General features: G+C 36.7%; 1 protein-coding gene across 2 annotated transcripts in view; it reads left to right on the plus strand.

Moving 5' to 3' along the window:
• Window positions 1–16,742, plus strand: part of SLC2A9 (solute carrier family 2 member 9) — a 1,122,280-nt gene that overhangs the window by 1,104,983 nt on the left and 555 nt on the right. The gene's annotated exons all lie outside the window — the stretch shown is intronic.

A 16,742-nucleotide genomic window follows, 5' to 3' on the forward strand; every position in this document is an offset into this window, starting at 1 on the left:
AGATGAGATCATTTTTTTCTCTATGGTTTGAACAAAAATCGCACAAATAATATTATACTACCTCTACGTTAATATGAATTAATATAGGCATGATATTTCATTTAGTAGGAGAATATTGAACATACAATGAGGACATTGGACACGCAAAACATTGAGAATATTAGACATATTTCTATCTTCACACATTGAAAGCATACTCCTCTCGGTATACACTGAAAGTATTTAATACACGTTAAGGAGATGGGCGAACTGAGATCGTAATGACTAAACAGATTTATGAAAGTATATAATTCGAACAATGTTTATAAAAGACCAAGCAAATAGTATAAAAGGCGGGGTCTGAGTAGTATACTTGTACTGAAGTACAAGTATACTTGTACTGAATATATTTAACATTGTCCCTCCATCTGAATGAATTAGACCGGAAGTGGTTGAACTGAGAATCCGGAAGTGATCTAGACACGGACACTCCGATTTCAGTTATAAGAATTTTTGCCATTAACAATAGGTATCATGAGTCAGTATGAAGTCAATTGGAACCACTTTGATAACTAAAGGAGAATACTTTTATATTAAAAGTAAATAGTTTATTGAATGCAAATAAACTCGAAAAAAACTGAAGTATTAAACAAACACTTCCTGTTCACATTCCACATACAGCTATAAAAGGCTATCTGTAAATACATAATACCAGTCTTGATAAAGGTCTAGCACAGACCGAAACGCGTCGACTGGTGAGTTCTATTCCAATTGTTATATGATTAAGAAAACTGTCTGCACTATTGTGTTTTTTACTTTTTTAGGTATCGTCGAAACTAGAGAAGACTAGGACTTCCGGTTTTTAACCTCATTCCTGCTTCGGCTGCAGGATCATTGCAGGAACGCTAACATTAGCAGAGGGTTTTAGGAATTACTATTCTGTCCGTTGGATTGACTGTTCACTTACATGTTTCTTTTTTTCACAGTGGCTACTTTTTTTTGAATCTATTGGTTTGCTTTAAATTTATGAACCACGACTTTCTGAATTGATTTTGAATTTTGAACACTACCAAGGTGTATTACAGTGTTCACAGTGCTCATTTGTTTTTTTGCTCTGATATTTCACGCTATCACGTTAAGTTTGTTTAGCGTTGCTCACAGTGCTTATTTGAATGTTTTAGAATTTGCTTTGATATTTCACGCTATTTTTGACAATTCAGTGTGTTATTATTATTTGCATTTATAGTTTTTATTTGTCACGCACTAGTTTTCACACTCACGAACATCATCCAGCAATACTACCTTGGACAAAATTTACCCACAATTTGAACAGCACTAAGTTTAGGTTTAACCTATAAACTGTGAGGACATATCTCACACAACACACATTATAATTTATAAACGCTGCTGTAACTAGCAGATTCAATTCACTTGCACCCAAATCACCTTTAAGGACTTGCACAAATAGGTTGTTTAACTCACTCAACCTTCAAGCATTTGCACACACAGGTTGTCACACCATCTCAAACGACACACATTGTATGTCACACATGCTGCGGTAATTAGCAGATTCATTTATCTTACATAAATCATCGATCTTACTTAATTCTGTAGCAATTGCACATATAGGTTGCTATACACTATAGACGTATCTTAGGACACCTACATGTCCCACCTCTACCAGTCCACAATCCAAGTGTTTATTATTTTTTCCAACATTATTTGGAATATTGTGTACTGGGAAACCGGGCAATTTTAGTGTTTTTACTAGCCACTGATCAAGGCTAGTATTTTTAATTGGACTCTTTTTGCTGTTTTATTTCTTTTAATTGTCTGTTAGTTGTATTTTATCTGTGAATTTTGTATGAATAAATGCACTTTTTATGTAAATTGTGATTTTAACTATTACTGGCTCAGACCCAGCCTTTTGTTGGCGCTTTGGTAACCCCCACCCTTATTTATTTAGTTGCAGCGGGGTCCGGTAGCGGCGGGATAGTGGTTAATACATTATTTAGGTGATGGTGGGGTCCGGGAGCGGCGGGATAGGGGTTAATAATTTTATTTAGTTGTGGCAGGGTCCAGGAGCGATGGGATAGGGGTTAATAATTTTATTTAGTTGTGGCCGGGTCCAGGAGCGGCGGGATAGGGGTTAATACATTATTTAGGTGGTGGCGTGGTTGGGGAGCGGCGGAATAGGGGTTAATAACATTATGAAGTTGGCGGCGAGGTTAGCGCGGTAGATTAGGGGTGTTTAGACTCGGGGTACATCCTCTCAAATGCTAATACTTTACTCCTTGTAATAACATTTCCCATGCTCAATTAGCACTCTGCTGTAGTACCCACTGGCTGCCAATTTTTTTTTTTTTTAGTTCTTGCCTCATGGGGACCCCCTGACTTATTGGGCCCCTGACAGGAATCACCCCTGTCACCCCCTGATGATGGCCCTGCACATGTTTAGGCTTCGTCCCCTTAATAGTTTATTTTAATGTGTTTGTGATTTGTTTTTCTTTAGTGTGGTTGCGATATTGCTTATTGCATCCAGCACTGACATTAACGCACCACTTGTAATCTAGCCCATAGCATTTAGGGATCACTAATCTTAAAATGATATGCTCTAGTAAATTAATAATTTAATAAATCATAACTATAGCAAGTTGACAGATGCAGCCTAAAGTGACAGCAACATTAAAAATAAACTTTCATGAGCATGCAATGAAAAAAATCTTTCTAATTTACTTCTACTATAAATTTTGCTTTATTCTTTTAGTGTTTTTGTTAGTTTAGGAATATACATAAGTAGACTAAGGGGCCAAATTGGGGCTAGATTGCAAGTGGAATGCTATCATTAGGGCGAGGATCCGAAACACGATGGTGAGATTGTAATTTTTTTTTATGCTCAAATCCATATTACAAGTGGCGCACTGTTTAAATTACCGCAAATTTGTTTACACAAACTCACAGTAATTTACCCTCCCTATATTTTCTAAGGGTGGCGTTGAGCAATGTCAGCTTGTATTGTTTTTGGGGTTTACTTAGGGAGTGTTAGGTTAGGGGGTTAGCTGGTTAGGGGATGTTTATTTTGTGATGGGATTATGGTGGTTTAGGGCTTAATAGTGTAGTGAGGTAGTTTGCAATATGGGTTGTTGGCAGTTATGGGGTTAATAGTCTAGAGGTATATTTTGTAAAGGTGGTTGTGAAAGTTTAGGAGTTAATAGTGTAGAGGGGTATTTTGCTGTGGGGGTTGTAGTGGTTTAGGGGTTATTAGTCTAGTGGGGTAATTTGCAATAAGGGTTGTGGCGGTTTTAATGCTTAATAGTGTAGACTGCAGAGGTTGATTTTGCAATGTGAGGTGTGTTGGTTTAGTGGTTAATAGTGTAGTGAGGTAGTTTGCAATATGGGTTTTGGCAGTTATGGGGTTAATAGTCTAGAGGTATATTTTGTAAAGGTGGTTGTGACAGTTTAGGAGTTAATAGTGTAGAGGGGTATTTTGCTGTGGGGTTGTAGTGGTTTAGGGGCTATTAGTGTAGTGGGGTAATTTGCAATAAGGGTTGTGGTGGTTTTAATGCTTAATAGTGTAGAGGTTGATTTTGCAATGTGAGGTGTGTTGGTTTAGAGGTTAATAGTGTAGAGGGGTAGTTTGCAATGTAGGGTGTGACGGTTTAGGGGTTATTAGAGTTGGGGGCTTATGATGATTAGGGTTAGCGTAAGAGTAAGGGTGCTAGGTTCTTTTACACATTTCTCTCTCCATTGAAGTCTATTGGGGGTGTGGTAAGCAGTTTTATTATTCTAAGTTCGGGTCTTTATGCGCTTCGGTTTAGCATGCAAGCAAAAAAAAAGACTTTCAACTTGTAATACCTGCGCTACCCAACGTGTGCAAATAGCAGAAGTCGGGCTCCACTCGGGCTCTAATCTCGTGAATAAAAATCTGAGAAATCTCAAGTTCACGTTTGAATCAGGTGCCAAGATAAGGGAGTCATTTATGTAATATTCTGCCCATGTGGCCTACAATATGTAAGACAAACTTCAAGAACATTAAAGGACAGAATAAGAGAACATATATTATGCATTGAAAAATTGGATACAGATACGCCATTGTACAGACACTTCTCCATAACCCATAGAGGCAATATAAAAGACTTTAAGTTCTTCGGGATCCAAAAGATAGAGAAGAACTGGCGAGGAGGAGACCACGAGAAAAAATTGTTATTCAATGAATCCAAATAGATCTTCACATTGGACTGCTTCTTCCCCAAGGGACTAAATCATAAAGAGGATCTGTCACACTTGCTGTCCTTACGAAAAGACTAGACAGTAAATATTACCTCTCATAGATGGTGTATAAAACAAATATACCACTAAATAGCCTTATCAAGCAAAAGCATACCAACAAAAGCATGTGTTTTCACACTAGCTGGATTGCACGCTCTAGATTGATAGACCAGAAGACAGAATCCTCCATATACACCAGTAGGTCCCCAGATATACTCACTAATAGATTGGAAAAACCGAGAAAACAAGAGAACCAAAAGAATAGAAATCTCTTTCATTGAGGACAATATATAATTAACTAAACTCCCATTTTAAGCTCCTGGAATATAAGATACACTGGAGAGGTTCTCTCCCTCGAGTACATCAGTAAAATTCACTCCCATCCCCCTATAAAGCTATTTTAAATTAAGATGTCCCAACTATTTCAAAATAGCGGCTCTAACTATCAGCACTTACATATGCCAACCTATTTAAAAACCTCAATAATTTTCTTATAGGTTTAACAACCTTCATAAGCTAATGTAAGATTTTTACTTCTATAAGCCTCTAAAAAGCCTCTTTGTTACCTATAAACCCCATCCTTATCTCATGTACTCTTTTATACCTGCGGAACGAATTTTAAGTAAATTCTGAATTTTAAGTAAGTTCTAAGTTTTTATTATAAGGTGTGACTCATTCACATATATTTTTATATTTGTGAAATGTCCATATATAATTTTTAATACTTTTAAATACTTTTAAAGATATCTTTTTACATTTTAAATGCTTAGGTATCTATATAATTTGCATCATTTATATCACATACATAATTTAATATTTACACCTATATGCTAAGGTTGTTTTTCACATGCGCTAAAGAGTTAAACACTGGTCCATATACAGGGAGTGCAGAATTATTAGGCAAATGAGTATTTTGACAACATCATCCTCTTTATGCATGTTGTCTTACTCCAAGCTGTATAGGCTCGAAAGCCTACTACCAATTAAGCATATTAGGTGATGTGCATCTCTGTAATGAGAAGGGGTGTGGTCTAATGACATCAACACCCTATATCAGGTGTGCATAATTATTAGGCAACTTCCTTTCCTTTGGCAATATGGGTCAAAAGAAGGACTTGACAGGCTCAGAAAAGTCAAAAATAGTGAGATATCTTGCAGAGGGATGCAGCACTCTTAAAATTGCAAAGTTTCTGAAGCGTGATCATCGAACAATCAATCGTTTCATTCAAAATAGTCAACAGGGTCGCAAGAAGCGTGTGGAAAAACCAAGGCGCAAAATAACTGCCCATGAACTGAGAAAAGTCAAGCGTGCAGCTGCCAAGATGCCACTTGCCACCAGTTTGGCCATATTCCAGAGCTGCAACATCACTGGAGTGCCCAAAAGCACAAGGTGTGCAATACTCAGAGACATGGCCAAGGAAAGAAAGGCTGAAAGACGACCATCACTGAACAAGACACACAAGCTGAAACGTCAAGACTGGGCCAAGAAATATCTCAAGACTGATTTTTCTAAGGTTTTATGGACTGATGAAATGAGAGTGAGTCTTGATGGGCCAGATGGATGGGCCCGTGGCTGGATTGGTAAAGGGCAGAGAGCTCCAGTCCGACTCAGACGCCAGCAAGGTGGAGGTGGAGTACTGGTTTGGGCTGGTATCATCAAAGATGAGCTTGTGGGGCCTTTTCGGGTTGAGGATGGAGTCAAGCTCAACTCCCAGTCCTACTGCCAGTTTCTGGAAGACACCTTCTTCAAGCAGTGGTACAGTAAGAAGTCTGCATCCTTCAAGAAAAACATGATTTTCATGCAGGACAATGCTCCATCACACGCGTCCAAGTACTCCACAGCGTGGCTGGCAAGAAAGGGTATAAAAGAAGAAAATCTAATGACATGGCCTCCTTGTTCACCTGATCTGAACCCATTGAGAACCTGTGGTCCATCATCAAATGTGAGATTTACAAGGAGGGAAAACAGTACACCTCTCTGAACAGTGTCTGGGAAGCTGTGGTTGCTGCTGCACGCAATGTTGATGGTGAACAGATCAAAACACTGACAGAATCCATGGATGGCAGGCTTTTGAGTGTCCTTGCAAAGAAAGGTGGCTATATTGGTCACTGATTTGTTTTTGTTTTGTTTTTGAATGTCAGAAATGTATATTTGTGAATGTTGAGATGTTATATTGGTTTCACTGGTAAAAATAAATAATTGAAATGGGTATATGTAAGGTGTATAATCCCACGGGGGGGTGTCAGCGCAGGCCAAAGCCTGGGGCCTAGTGTACCACCTGAGGCATATGTAGATTATCTGATAAGGGCCCCTTAGAATGACTCAGACCATGCAGCATTATGATCGAAAGCCAATTCTGTTTATTGCACAGTGCAAGCCTTTCTTATAGTAACATACAGGGTTAAGGGGATGACACGTTAGGACCGCGTCATCTTACACAGTTATACAGAGCAATTTACAAGGAAAAACTGGAACATGAGTTTCTCATAACAATATTTACAGAGTCATAACAAACTACCATCTGCAGAGACAACCGAGTGTCTAAAGCCTCTTGTTTACATTATCTTATTCTATCTTACTTCTAGGCATTAGGCCAGGGTACATTGGCAAGGCCGAATAGCTAAAGAAACTCATAACATGCATATAATTCTCACTGCATAATACCCCAGTATAATAAAGTCTATTCATTACAAAATGGCTGCGAGGAACAAGATGGCTGCGAAGAACAAGATGGCTGCCATCAGGTTCATATTACCCCTAACATACCATCCTTTTATTCTAACAGAATAACATAAAAATAGACAGGCATAGAAAATTAGTAAAGCCTTATATTATGGTAACAGAACTCTATAAGAATACTAAAGAGAAAAATATTTGCATGTCGTGATATACTTTTATAGGCTAATTGTCACTGCATATAGGTACAGTCCCTCCAATACCTTCCATCTATCTTCCAGCCTTCCCAAAACTACCGGTCTACCAGCACAGAGACCCAACCAGCCCCCCATCTACCCCCAAACAACGCTGCATCTTCTATCTCTCCACCTGCATTGCTAGCACCCCCCAATATGTCCAACAGTTCCTTTTCCACAGTAAAGCATGACATAGCAACAGCACAACTGTCTCTAGGTGGCCTCTGATCACTTTAAGAACAGTCTTTGTCCATTTGAGAGCGCTGCACCTTGACACTTTGCTATAATACAGTTCTCCAACAGTTCATTTGCAGTAGGGGTGCTTATCCACGGTTCTTCCGCAGGGAGATACTGGAAATCTGATGGTTTGTTCATGGGGTAGACAAGGCAACCAGTGGATACCCATGGCAAGCAGACACTCGAGTCACAGGGAGTCTAGGAAGCAAACAGAAACAGTACAGGATGAGTACACACCGCAATACAATCACAATTATGTCCCAATACAACATCACTTTCATCCTATGTCATTTAAAATCAAACAAAACATTGTTGATATATAATACAAACTAAATACATTGACATTTCTCAGAGAATAATTTACAACTTCTCTATACACTTTTAAATGATACTTCATGAATACTACGCAAGTGAAAACCTGTCAGACTTCCTCAAGGGCCTGAATGGTTATACCAAAACTTATGCTAAGGCCTGCCCTGTAGTAAGAATGGAAAAAAAGAAAAACAGTCAATGAAAATAAATGAATTTCTTTACAATGTCACTTTGAACTTCTAAAAATAAAAGAACCTTGTGTTGCTTTATTCTGGATGGCTGCTATCTATAATGTTTATAATTCTCCAACCTAAATTCTCTCACACTCCTGTATAAGGAAAGCATACAAACAGAACATCATTTAAAACTACAAGCTCTTTTAAAGGTAAACACATCTTTATGGTAAGAATTACTCTCTTTGACAAACATCAGGAATGACCAAATTCACTTTGCAGATACCATACTAATTAATAAAAGGGAAAAATACCTTTGCTTTCATAAACTATAATTAGGCTATTCCCTGTAACATTTCTCTTTATATTTACTATAAACTTCTAGCTTAGACGTGTCCTCCTTATGTTCTAAAGGGTGAAGGGTCTAAAATATTATGCTATGTTGCAGCATTTTCCTTGAACATATTTTCTTATACTCAGTGGGCCATTCAATAGGGTACAATACTGCAAAGTTCACAGTTACCTTTATCTAAAAAGTTACTATGTTAAGCACATAAACTACAATGTGCACTAATACCAATGAAGCATATGATTTCTTAGACCAAATATGATCAACAAAAATAAAACAAATACAAGAGAATACAAAACAAGCAATATAAGGAATGGAGTTAAAACAATACTCCCCTAATTTAATTGGTTGATCCTGTAACAGCATAACAGGACTTCCATATTGAGCGGTAAGGCACAGTCCAGAGAAGGATAGTCTTTATGTCCTGAAGACACACATCAGAGAAAACAGTCATGGATTACCCAGAGTCCAGTTCTGGGGCTGGTACCAGCATGCAAAGCAAAGAATGGATCCAAAGATAGTTCAGTAACTTTTTTTTACTGCAGTATGGTGGTTAAAACAAGCTTGACAAAAGGTCTTTCATCTTTATCTTTTCTTTCTTTAAAGGTTTACTTGCTTTCAATCTTTAATCTTTTGAAGAGTGCACTTATGGAATTTTGCCTGTACAGATTTTACCTAAATATGGAAACTCAAAAATAATTCAGTTAGTGTGTTTCAATCTCTGAAGACAGCATACTCTCATCCTGCAAATACAAATATAGTGTTAAGAACCACATAGAAAAATAAAACATTTTAGGCATCTGAAATTAACACAATAACATTGTACGAGGAGATTCAAAACGTTTTAGGTTCACCTCCTAAAAATAATCACCTCCATTACATAAAGATATTCATCAATACTCATCAATACTTCCCCCATGTTTGCGTAAAACATCTCATGTGACACGCAAACACAAGATAACAAGAAACTAAACGATAAATCATGCACTCCACTCATGCAGAGACAATTCTCAATAGCAAGCAAAATGAAATACACTTCACAATTCAATATGCTGTCCACAAAAGAGAAAAACATAACAAACAATGAAAACCAATCGTTCTTGTCTTACACAAAACGAAACATTAGCTGCTGACACAAATTGCAAACAACCACAATTAACTTAGAATGCAACACATATTCTGACATTCGCTGAAATGCAACACACTCAGAACATGACAAACAGTTAAAAACATCCACTATGTACAAAACTTTAATATCACACAAAGAAAGCAATCACAGCAGATGCCCAAGAAACTTAAGTTGCAGATTGCACAAATAAAATTGCGCTTATTTGGGAAAGATCAGATAACCACAGTAGCCACTGTTAAAGGGACATTCTAGGATAAATGAAAATTCATTATTCAGATAGGACTTTTAATTTTAACCAACCTTCCTAGATTAAACCAAACATAGGTAGGCTTATATGCTAATTTTTTAAACCTTTGAGGACTGCCTCTTATCACAGGCTGTATAAATCTCATTACAACACCAAGAGACAGAATACACGTAAGCCATATAAATAAAACCAAAACTGTGAACAGATAAATTAGCTAGTTATATAAATGCAGTAGAATCAGATAAACTGTGCATCATTTGTTTTAGGGGTGTTTATTTCTAGACACCTTATAGACCACGGCTTAACTGTTAAGCAGCAATCAAAGTCATTGCAATAATAGTGGTAGACTAGTTAATAACCAAATAACTATATATTTTAAAGTGTCACTGAAATCACTTCATTAAATAATATCTCATTTATTTATTGAACGCAGTGGGGGTTATTTTAAATAACAAAGAGTTATATCTGTGAGATACAGTTTGACAGCCACAGAAATAAAATTATCATTTTTTAAGCTATATTCTATGACAGAATATAATATAAATACTTGTTTCTTTGTAGTGAGCAATTTATAGTTATCATTTTTTATAACATAGAACACCAGTACTGCCGCTTTAAATGTACAGTGCAAATTGTTCTCTCTGTAACAAAGCCAAACACAAGAGAGAAACTTCTTTTCTTTTTTTTTTAAAGAAAACCAAAACATGCACAGTGTTATCAGTCTTTCTCAAGGATAGTGAGGCAAGCTCAAATTTTCATTTCTACTTAAAGGAGAAACACTGTTTACTGCTTAAAAATATAAAATTCACACTAAAACTTGATAAATGCTAATTAGTTTAACCACAACAAAATTATTGGATTTAACGTTGTATATAATTTGATATTCACCATTCTGCAGCTCTCCAGCCAAATATAATCAATTGCATATAACACAAAAATAAGCTTTCTACAAAAGAATACTAATACAATTTCCCCTTTAAATTATTCCCAATGATCCTTATAATAAAAAAATGTATACTGACGTTCATTAAATAGCCTAAACAAGCATAAGCAGCATAAGAACGCACTCACAGTGGGATGCAGGCTAATTAAAGGGACATTTCAACCAAACTAAAAATAATCTTTAATTGAAACTGCTAACACAGTGAAATATACTAGTGTTAGGCTTACAGTAAACCTCATCGTCTTTTATGTAAATATTCCCTTAAATTCTCAGATGTTATACCAGTTTTCCTGTATCCCTTTAAATATTTTCACTCCTCTGTTTTTTCTCGTTTTTTTTTTTTTTTCTTTTCTGTCCGCTAGTCTCACGGATCCCTACACTAAAATTGTAGACAACTTATCACTTCAGTTTGCATTACAGAGAGAATTAAGTTATGCTGCAAAAAAATATCTGCTATCTGAACAGCAAATTTAAAATAAATATATACAAAGAAAGGTCTCTAAAAATATATTTAGCAAACTACTAATACAGGGTTATTGCACTGGTTCTTTAAATAATAAAATGACAATTTTCTATTGCTCCGTCTACGCACTGAGCTCTGATTTTCCAGAGAAATATAAGATAATATGCCGCTTGTATAACAAGTCATGGACAATACATTAATAGCAACACCTTGTTACAGTGAACTGTCCCTTTAAGGACTAACCATTCATCACGCAAATTACATATGTATATCCTAACCATAATTTTGGCTGCTTGTATGATTTACCACACCAATTTCACCTCTGTACTGTAGCATGACCTGCAGATTAATTTACTTGCAACAAAAACGGACGCCCTTTTAGAAAAACTTTCAATTACAGCCTATAAATATATTTCATTGTGTGCACCCACGCCGTGCACAGACCTTACAAATACAACATACGTTAACCCATTAATCATACCAGAAACAATTTCATATTTACCAGAGCGTGACAAAAAATCACACACCATCGCACTTTCAAAGCCGTTACTTCACTTGCAAAAACAATATCATATCTTTACATGCCGAACAACAATTATCACTTAAAACTAAAACTGCATATGAATACCACATACTTAAAACATGCTGGTGACTTTGAAATACAGTTACATAAAATAACATTACCAAATATCTTCTAAAAACGTCTGATTTCCCAGCAGAGAAACAGAAGGAAACATTATTACGATACAGACACACAAGTTCATTTCATCTCGCATACCAGAGATTCACTCCCTTTTTTTTTTCTTTCGCATAAAGACATCTATTGCATCGCGTACGACATACATATATATATATAAAAAAACACTAGATTAACTTTTCACCATGTCCACAATGCATTTTTTTTCTTTCCGATTCCACGCAAAATGGCCATTTTTTTGCCTGGAATGGGATAATCATTTTCAAATAATACATTCTGTTTTTGGTTTAAAGCAAATCTGTTACACTCATACCACAGTGAGAACCTACAGACCATCACACATTATGCATCTCAATATACAAAATTTCATTTTTGTTACTGCAAGCAAACAAAAAAAATCTTACAAACGGAGACAGGATTTCTTTTCTTTTTTTTTTTTTCTTCTGAGCTATGTGCGCTCTCAGTGGTGGCCCCCCTTCTTTGCCTGCTACATTCTTTAACACAGAGATTTCTCTTTTTATCAAACAGCAGTACTTACTGACAGTGTTTTAAAAAAATATTTCTGTCTTTTGCAGAAACTATTAACTCTTCTTTTCTTTTACCTTATACATGTAATTTTCTCTGTGCAATCTTATCTATGAGCAGTTCCCCTTTCTCAATACAATAATAGCCACAATAATAACATGCACAGCCACTTAATATTTTCTACGCACAGCATAATTTTATATAGCAGCACCACACAAATAACCAAAGCAAAGCAAGCATCAGATATCAACATGAGCTTCAGGTGGGTAGCAAAACTCTATTATGGGAATGAATATGGGAAACTTCAACACACGTGAGACTTACTCACTTCACTGCCAAGTTCACCCGGAGTAGCTTATCTTAAAAGCTCCCCGTCAACTGGCATTCATATATTACTTGCGCGCTTATCACCGACAGGACTCACAATACCTGTCGTGTCCCAGCACAGGACTGATTACCTGTCTGGAGGGGTATCACAACTGCCGGCAGGACTATAACCTCCGCAAACCTGTGCTTCAACCACAGGAACCCCTTTAACCCTTATATCATATATTACACCTTTTTTAAAAAAAAAAAAAAAACACAAACAACTAAATTTAGGTTCAGATTCACAGAAGGAAAGCATGGTAAAAGCACTCATACTTACGCACTGCGAATCCCACAAACTGCCACCAAGAATTGTAAGGTGTATAATCCCACGGGGGGGTGTCAGCGCAGGCCAAAGCCTGGGGCCTAGTGTACCACCTGAGGCATATGTAGATTATCTGATAAGGGCCCCTTAGAATGACTCAGACCATGCAGCATTATGATCGAAAGCCAATTCTGTTTATTGCACAGTGCAAGCCTTTCTTATAGTAACATACAGGGTTAAGGGGATGACACGTTAGGACCGCGTCATCTTACACAGTTATACAGAGCAATTTACAAGGAAAAACTGGAACATGAGTTTCTCATAACAATATTTACAGAGTCATAACAAACTACCATCTGCAGAGACAACCGAGTGTCTAAAGCCTCTTGTTTACATTATCTTATTCTATCTTACTTCTAGGCATTAGGCCAGGGTACATTGGCAAGGCCGAATAGCTAAAGAAACTCATAACATGCATATAATTCTCACTGCATAATACCCCAGTATAATAAAGTCTATTCATTACAAAATGGCTGCGAGGAACAAGATGGCTGCGAAGAACAAGATGGCTGCCATCAGGTTCATATTACCCCTAACAGTATATATTTGTTTTTTGTTAAGTTGCCTAATAATTATGCACAGTAATAGTCACCTGCACACACAGATATCCCCCTAAAATAGCTAAAACTAAAAACAAACTAAAAACTACTTCCAAAAATATTCAGCTTTGATATTAATGAGTTTTTTGGGTTCATTGAGAACATGGTTGTTGTTCAATAATAAAATTAATCCTCAAAAATACAACTTGCCTAATAATTCTGCACTCCCTGTATACAAAATTAGGATACTGATGGACCCCTAACCTATCACATAGTCATGCAGGCTATATAGAAATATCTTTCAGGCAGAACTGAAGCACCAAATTAGATCCACTTCCGGCAATAGCACAACCGGATAAGAGAAAATTCAGACTTCCGGGAATAGCGAAACCGGAAGTAGCATGAGCGAAACCGGATGTTAGGCTACCGATAAAGGAACCGGAAGAGATAGTAAGTTAAACACTCCGGAAGTGGGGCAAATATGGACAAGAAACATTGTCTGAAATATATTAAATTAGAGTAATAAGAGACGCCATCGAATAGAAATGTACATGAAAAGAATTAGACACAAACTATCTTTAAAGAACACAAAAATTACAGACAACAAAAATATTAAATAAAAAGGAAAACCCTTATTTCCCATGTAGCACTGGGCCAAACAGGAAAGGGCAGACCCCGAGTTTTGGCGCCAAATTAGAGCCAATCACCTATGTTATTAGGATATAAAGCTCCCAGAGACATACAGACCAGTATTGTCTTGAGAAAGGCCTAGGAGGGCCGAAACGCGTCAACATACTGGTGAGCACATTTCTGATTACATTATACCGCATCTAGACGTTATTGCAATATTGTACTTTATTTCACCCACAGGTTTAGGAGGAAGATTTTGGACCTATTCGCCACATCATTGCATTTTTTCTTTTCTATTTGTATCTCACGTTTACCACAGTCATTGGAGTTATTTTTGGAAGTTTTTGGAAGTTTTTTCAAATTGGATTTAATCACCTAGGATTTATTACACACATTAACTCACTATTTTGTGGAACACTGTGATTTTTTAAGAGACATTTTTTAAGAGACATTTCTAAGAGACATTTTTCACTATTTATTTACAAACTACACGGATCCATCCGGTCACCGTATTTGCACCGTATTTGCATTTATTTTCATTTCCTTATACCTTTATTTTCATTTTCATTTTCATATTGTATTATTTTATTATTTATATTGTATCACGTTAATCTTTGGACACCATACCTCAGATTTGCTGTTTGAAATTGTATTATTTGTGCTCAAATTGTACCTCATTGATCATATAATAATATGATCCTAGACTGTTGTTGGAGCTAACTATTACACTTATCCCGACAACAGTAGGGAATTTATAGTTACCAGATATAGGTAACACACTGCATCCTTTTATTTCTATCTCATGGATCCATGGAGATTTTAGGAAGATTTTAGGAAGTTTTTTAATCTGTGCGTATTATATTGTAGTTTTATTGTATTGTATTAAATATATTTCATTTTTAACACATCCATACTCTCACAGTCCTTTTAAGCTTCCCAGCGCTCACTCTATCACACACTATGTTGCTAATGGCAAGGCTGTTTTTTTTCTCTATGGGCTTGGGATAAGCAACAGCCCAATATTTTTTTTTCTGTAAAGGATGACTCTTCAACCAAGTTGTATTTACAAAGTAGCGTACTTGAAAAAATGTCTCCTGTTTTGCATATATATTCTTTAGGAACCAAGTACGATAACATTTTATCCCATTAATGTGTATTAAAGGGACACTGAACCCAATTTTTTTCTTTCGTGATTCAGATAGAGCATTCAATTTTAAGCAACTTTCTAATTTACTCCGATTATCAATTTTTCTTTGTTCTCCTGCTATCTTTATTTGAAAAAGAAAGCATTTTTTAGTTCAGACCCTTGATTAAATTAATCCACCAATCAGCAAGAACAACCCAGGTTGTTCACCAAAAATGGGCCGGCATCTAAACATACATTCTTGCTTTTCAAATAAAGATACCAAGAGAATGAAGAAAATTTGATAATAGAAGTAAATTAGAAAGTTGCTTAAAGTTGCATGCTCTATTTGAATCATGAAAGAAAAAATTTGGGCTCAATGTCCCTTTAAATTGTTTGCAAAAAGCTCCTTTACTTTTATCTTTACTTTTAAAATAGCTGTTTTTGCCTGTTGAAGCTACCATCTACATTAAAATGTTAAGTACTGTAGTTCTGGCTATAGAAAAGCTATGTAAACAATAGTCAGCTTCAGAAATAAACCCACCAGTGAAGGTGAGGGAAGGGAGAGTCAAGCCCATTTGAAAGGGTGTTCCTATAGCAGCTTTCAATACAATAAATTCTTATCAACTGGTTGTTTGAGGACATTGGGGCCCATTTATCAAGCTCCATAAGTCCTGTGTCACAAAGAATGCTGTTCCATAACCTTGTCCGTCTGCTCTGAGCAGGCAGACAGTTATCGCCGGATATTCAACCCAATCAAGTATGATTGGGTTGATTGACACCCCCCTACTGGCAGTCGATTGGCCGCGAGTCTGCAGGGGGCGGCGTTGCACCAGCAGCTTTTGTGAGCTGCTGGTGCATTGCTGAATACGGAGAGCATAAAGGTCCGCAAGACCTTTGATAATTTGGCCTCATTGTCTCTTTAAGAGACTTTGCATTCTTTAATTGCATTTCAAATAACATTTTAAAAATGTGTTACTAGTTTTAATGAAAAATTGATGCCTCTGACATAAAACTGCTACTTCTTTGTTTCAGAGTGTCGCTGTCAATCAGCAGAGCTGTTGGAGCCAATGAGCAATCTGTCCCCAGGGAGTTGTGAACAAGCATGATTTTTTTAGTTTTATTTTAAACACCCTTTTTATACACTTTTATCATGCAAAAAGATTTCAAGATATGTATTTGCTGTTTTTTTTAATAATGTCTTCTTCAAAGTTAAAGACAAAGAAAGATGGACCATGTTGCATTGTTTTTAACACTAAGGGGCCAATTTATCAATGTCTGTTCGACATGATACGCTGCAGCGTTTCATGTCTGACAGACATCACTGAATGCTGACACCATACGCTGTCGACATTTACCATTGCACAAGCAGTTCACCAGAACTGCTTGTGCAATGCCACCCCCTGCAGATTTGCAGCCAATCGGCTGCTAGCAGGGGGTGTCAATCGAATTGTAGACCGCAGCCTCAGAAGCGGTGGACCAGTTATGCAATAGTAGTTTCCAGCAAGCCTAAAGGGTCGCGC

This window comes from Bombina bombina, chromosome 2, assembly GCF_027579735.1.
Source record: "Bombina bombina isolate aBomBom1 chromosome 2, aBomBom1.pri, whole genome shotgun sequence".
Classification (NCBI taxonomy): Eukaryota; Metazoa; Chordata; class Amphibia; order Anura; family Bombinatoridae; genus Bombina; species Bombina bombina.